At 39.8% G+C, this 6,451-nt stretch overlaps 1 long non-coding RNA gene across 1 annotated transcript; it reads left to right on the top strand.

Annotated features, from left to right (window-relative positions):
* Positions 1 to 1,624: 1,624 nt before the first annotated feature.
* On the top strand, positions 1,625 to 3,637 carry LOC146687616 (uncharacterized). The gene is made up of 3 exons (XR_014916260.1): positions 1,625 to 1,797; positions 2,917 to 3,014; positions 3,332 to 3,637. It is a non-coding gene; the product is annotated as an uncharacterized LOC146687616 (long non-coding RNA).
* Positions 3,638 to 6,451: the final 2,814 nt, after the last annotated feature.

Below are 6,451 nucleotides of genomic sequence, written 5' to 3'. Positions count from 1 at the left end.
CAATAAATCCCAGCACCTATTTCCCATTTTCTTAATATAATATAAAAATATAAAAGATCTTAAATTTAAAGAAATGAGAGGTGACACTGGAGTTTTGCTTTGTGTCTTTCAGTTTAGTTTATTAGACACAACCACAATCATAGGGAAGACTGCTGATTGACAGTTGTCAAGATGAAAATCCACAACAACCTCCACAAAGAGGTTAGGCCACAGAAGGTCAGTGCTGAAGAGGCTAGCTGTTTGCAGTGTGATGTATTGAAGCGTAATAATAGAAGGTTGCCTGGAAGGGAAAAGTGTGATAGTAACAGAGATGATCGCAGCCCAGAGAGAATTGTCAGGACAAGTCAACTGAAGAGCTTGGGCTTTACAAGGAGTGGACTGAGGCTGTTGTCAGTGCATCAAGCGCTACCACGCACAGACATCTGCAGGAAAGGATATCCAATGTTGCATTCCTAATATCAGGCCATGGCTGAACCAGTGACATCAGCAGCAGCATCTGACCCTGGTGAGGAGAGAAAGAACTGGACTGCTGCCCAGTGGTCCAAAGGTTTCAGATGAAAGTAAGTTTTAAACACAATTTAGAGTCTGGAGGAAGACTGGGACAGAATCCAAGGTGTTTTAAGTCCAGTGTGACATTTCTGCAATCTGTGATGATTAGGGGTGCCGTGTCACCTGCTGGTGGTGGTGATGGTTGGTCAGCTGTGTTTTATCAAGTCCAAAGTCAACACAGCCCTCTACCAAGAGCTTTCAGACCACTTCTTGCTTCCATCTGCTGACAACATTTATGGAGATGATGATTTCCTTTTCCAACTGGACTTAGCACCTGCCCACAGTGCCAAAACCAGTAATAAATGGTGTGGCATGTCTGATTGGGCAGCCAACTTTTCTGACCTGAATCCCACAGAGAATCTATGATTTCTGTTGAGTACTGTGAGTACCGATGATGAGAATCACCCAGCCCAGAAAAACAGAGGATCTCAAGGCTGCTATCAGACCAACACCTCAGCAGTGCTGGAACCTGATCCCCTCCACGCTACGCCTCATTGATGCAGCACTTCATCAAAGAGGTCATAATCAAGTATTGAGCATATAAAATGAGCATGCTTTCCGGAAGTTCTATTCTAAATCTTTTTTTGATCTATCTTAAGAAATATAGCTAAATATCTTGAGCTACAAACCATAATAATCAAATTAAATTTAAAGCAAAAAAGGTTGAAATGTTTACATTTACATGCAATAAATATAAAACATATTAAAGTTTATCTTTTAGAAATAAATTAGGAAAAAAGAACTTATTTAGATGCACTAGTAATGCACAAATACACCTGACAAAAACAATCACCACACTGATTATGATGCCTTTAAATTCACTAATAGATATAAGCAAAACATATCTAAGGTTAGGTCTATTTGAAATCGTGGCATTATGGTGCAGTGGTTGGCACGGTCACCAAACAGCTAGAGGATTCTTGGCTGAGGCTTTTCTGGGTGGAGGGTTCAGGTTTTACCTGGACCTTGTGTGGATTCTCTCCGGCTACTATACCTTCCTCCCACAATCGAGGTGCATGCATGCTAGTTTAATTGGTAATGCTAAACTGTCTGTCCCTCTGTGTTGGCTCTGTAATAGATTAGCGACCTGTAAATGGTGAACCCTGCCATTCACCCTTTGACGACAGAGACAGGCTGCAGACCCACCCCCGTGACCCCGAATGGAGAGGCTGTTCAGAAAATGAACGGCTGGATGGATTTATGGTTATGAAAATCAACGGATCTTTCTGGAAAGTATTCCATGTCCAAGTAAGAAAACACTGTTTTCCCCAGATCCGTCATGCTTTATATTAAAATGACTTTTATCCTTTTTACGTGACAAAGAAAACTAATCACCTTCAATGTTTATTTTTTAATTAGTTCTATGTAGCTGCCTGTAGTGTTTTCACAAGCGTCTGTGTATGTAGTTTCTGGAGGTGTTTCAGACTCAGGTGTTGTATAATTGGTAGATTATACCAAGGACTTCATAGAAAGAGTCCTAAAGCCTCCAATCATAGCCAGGCTCCAACATTATAGGAAACTGATATATATATATATATATATATATATATATATATATATATATTCCTCTCCTCGTGCCCTTATAAAAGGAATCAGATATCAAAGTCGATAGAAAAAAATCTATTATCTAAAAAGTCTGACACACTTCTTTGCCCCAGACAGCAAGAAATCTATCATTTATTACACCTCGCAAAAATGAGCTTTTCCCCTTATCATCACTAATTATCGCCATCACTCATGTTAAATTGGTTATAACTTCTTTTTTCTTTTCAGCTTTAAATTTTCAAAACCAGATAAGATGCTCGTGTAATATATGAGATATACTTTCTATTACATAAGAAACTTACTGTAAGCTACATCCCATAGCCTAATGTGCATTACAGCAATATAATTTCCATCGATGTTTTGATCTTAAAGCATGTAAGTTACACTCATGATACACTGTTCTCGTTCATTACCGTGACTTTAACGGAAGAATCTAAACTTAGAAAGATCCTGGAAAGCTCCACACACCTTCTAACCTCACACAGCTCCCTTAAGAGGAGCTCCCTTAATATGCAGGCCTAAATTTAGCCTGCAGATGGTTTCTGGCCTGTTGGGGAAGTGTGTGGGAGTGGAAGGTCCTCAGGTTTAATAAGGAAGCAGTTGTGGTCAGCAGACACACATGAGTCTAAAGTCTGCTCTCTCTAAACACGCTTTGTATTGTACTAAGGTTTTACTTCCCATAGTAGGATGCTTGTCTCTTTGTAATGTTTTAGACTGTGGAAAGCATGCAGTCAGATCAACAAAGTTGATGTAAAATTGTTTTTCTTAACAAAGGAAATAATCTGTCATCATCCACTTCAGTTGTCTTCTGTCATCTTTCAGATCTTTTGGCACTGCTGAGCTGGTCAGTGAATTCATTCTTGTCGAGACTGAACCAGATAGTTGATTTGGCCACTTCTGAAGTTGTTGCTCTCTCTGTGGTAGGTTTATTTTAATTTTTCAACCTAATGATGATCTCCATCACTTATATCACTTTGGGTTTCCTGTTAAGAATTCCAGTGAAGAGCTACAAAACACAAGTTTGACACATTATCTTCAAATATTATTTCTGCTTTAATTTACATAAAATATTGGAAGACCAGCGCTCACCTGACCATGACACCACTGTCCATTTATATTTGAGCCTCTGAACATGGGAACTTAAACAGTTAATGCAGTGCATTTCTTAGACCCCTTGACCTAAAAATTGTTGTTTCACTTTTGGGCTTAACTCTATGTTTTTATTGTCTTTGCTCAGGCTGGGATCCACCTGTTTGTTTATTTTTCAATTAACAGTAAGCAAAAAGTGGCAATATCTGCGGCCGCAGGTCGTGTGAGGAAGAGAGAGAACCCAATATCAGATTACGCAGGACAACAGGAACCAGTAAACAAAAACGAACCATTTATTAAAGTTGATACAAAACAAGGAAAAACCAAAATGAACTGAGAACCTAAAGTGGGAAATACTAAAAATACGAAACTTGAGAGACACAAGGGCAAACGAGTAGACACTCCGACAAGGGACACGGAGAGACTGAGACAATATATACACAAGCTGGGAAACACAGTGGGAACAAATTAGACATAACAAGTAAGAGAAGGAAACTGATCGTAAAACACAAGAGACAAGGACTATCAAAATAAAACAGGAAACGCACTGAAATGCAGACTAAGACACACAACTTGATGCAGGGAAAGAGTGAGAGGGCACAAGAGAGGGCGAGAGAGATGGACAGAGAGCAAGGGACAGAGAGAGAGAGAGAGAGCGACACAGGAAGGTAAATAAACAGAGACGAGACTCTGAGGAAAAGACAGAAAGAGGGGAGCGCTAAAGGAAACCGGAGAACCTAAAATAACCCTGAATCAGATAAATAGCATAATGAGAAAACTCATAAGAAAAAACTAAACTAGAAAATGTAACCCACTCTTCACGATCAAAGCAATAATAAATTAATAAGATTCACAAAGTCCAGAATACCAAACACTGGGTCAAAGACCTGGAACCATGAAAAAAATAGTAGATTTCCCCTGATTTTACATAAAATAGAAATAAAAAATAACAGAATATATTTAAAGACATGATCTGGTTGGACTCTGCTGAATTTACTTTCTGTTACTGTGGTGCAAGCTCCTTCACTCCTGCAGATGCTCGTCTTTTGTGTAGAAATTGTGTACTTTCTCAGTCAGTGATTTAATTATATAGCAGGAGGTATTGATCTCCAATTACACAACCACAAATTATTAAAAGTACAAAATACACAAGGAAGCTGAGTCTCTAATTTGGGTTCATTCGAGGGTCTTTAGTAATTGAATACCTCATACAGGATCATTAGTCATGTCACTCATGGGCCACTCAATAGGCCTGACTAGTACCGTATTTCCCGGACTACAAAGCGCACCTGAATATTAGCCGCACAAGCTAAAATCAGGGGAAAATCCTGTTTTGTACATACATTAGCCGCACCTGACTAAAAGCCGCAGGTGTTTCAATGTTGACTCATCATATGTAAGAGAATATGCACAAAGGGAATTGTCAGGAAAGAGATGGCTGTTTGGAGACACACCCCTTTTATTAATATTTTGAAAAACAAGTTATGGGTACATATTTGCACATGTAGTACATAACAGTAACCTACAGCACACCAGAAAATAGATTCGGACTACCTTTTAGGCTCAGGTGCAGTGACACGGCTTTAACAAGAAGAAAAGTCAGTCATTCACCATCTTTCTCTTCTTCCTGCGCTCTAAAACCACCAAAGTCCTCTTCTCCAATGTCGGAAACGAACAGGCTCAGGATGGCTTCGTCATCCACTCTTCTTCTCTCCTTCGTTGTCACTTTCAAAACCAAAGAAATCCTCGTTGTCAGTATCAGAGTCGAACACCCTCAGAAGGGCCGTGGCGGTGTCCTCCTCTCCATCATGCAGCAGTCCAGCCCTTCAAAATCCGTTGGTGATCGTGGATGTTTTCGCACTTTTCCACGCTGTCAGAATCCACCGGTGGAGTTGGGCATAACTTGCTTTTCGCAAGTTTATCGCCGCTCATCATCCACGACTCCCGCTGAATGCGTAGCGCTACTTTGAAGTTTGTTTTTCGCGCTACTTCGTACGGCACTATGTTGCCTGGCGGACGGACATGTGACTAACATACCACTCTTGAACCCCGATCCTTCCGCCAGGCAACGTAGTGCCGTACAACAGCGGAACAAACAAAACAAATCGTCTTACGATATCACAAAAATCATGGAAAATCCATAGAAAAGCCGCACCTGACTAAAAGCCGCAGGGTTCAAAGCTTGTGCAAAAAGTAGCGGCTTATAGCCCGACAATTACGGTAAATCAAACAACGTTTCCATTAAGAGCATGTTTTTAGCATCATGATTTGTGTCTGCAGCTCGCGATTTTAGTGATACTGTGCACAGCAGTGTGATCATCCTAGAAAGTGTTTACTAGCAACAGTGTTCCCACACGTCTTCTCCACATACACACAATCCTTGTAAATTTTATACTCACTTCAAACCGACTGTAGTGTACGTAGCCATCAAGAGGCTTTAGATATCTGCCACGTTCTCGCAGTTTACACACAACATGTCCTTTACAGGAAGACGGCGCCTTGTGTGGTGTGACAGGAAATGTGTTTGCATGCACTGTGTGTGTGTGTCTGTCTGCATGCCTACCTCAAACTTTGTATGTGGTTTTCTCCCACCACATATTGAACTTTGGTTTTATACTTTAGCTCATATTTCTTTTACTGGTGCAGCATAAGCGTACATATGATGGTTTTTATTTTTAAACAAGGACATTTCAATATGGAAGGCATTTTAGATATAAACTCTGATCCATCTAACTGATAGTAATCACAGTAAACAGTAAATGGACTGGTACTTATTTAGCGCGTTTCTACTATAACTGAGCACCCAAAGTGTTTTTAACTACAAGCCTCATCCACACTTTCATACAAGGACTTTTTTCTCTACCTAAGCACCTTCTTACCCGCTTACACTGCAATGGATGCATAAGGAGCAGCTTGGGGTTCAGTATCTTGCAGAACAACACTACAGGGACAGACTAGAGTAGCTGGGAATCGAACCATTGACCTTCTGACGGTAGACAACCCGCTTTGTCTCCTGTGCCTAAATGCTGGAATTAACTTTACTTTAGCAATAGAAAATAAAATAATAATAGTGATGATGATGGTTTGGGTAAAATTTAAAAGTAAAGTCCAATAATATTGACACTGAAGTTGAAAAATAGTGACAGTGATTTTGTCATTTTAATTTTTTTTTTTTACTTGCCTATTTTACTTTTTACTTACTTATATTTTTATTTTTCTGTTGCATGATTAAAGTTTTTAGGAATGATCAGGTCCTATTTCGGTCTCA

The sequence above is a fragment of the Copadichromis virginalis genome, linkage group LG18, assembly GCF_057382275.1.
Source record: "Copadichromis virginalis isolate Kocher_CV1m ecotype Utaka linkage group LG18, C_Virginalis_male_GT1.1, whole genome shotgun sequence".
In the NCBI taxonomy this organism is placed as follows: Eukaryota; Metazoa; Chordata; class Actinopteri; order Cichliformes; family Cichlidae; genus Copadichromis; species Copadichromis virginalis.
Note: the sequence above shows the minus strand (reverse complement) of the source record. Positions and strands in the feature narration are given on the sequence as shown.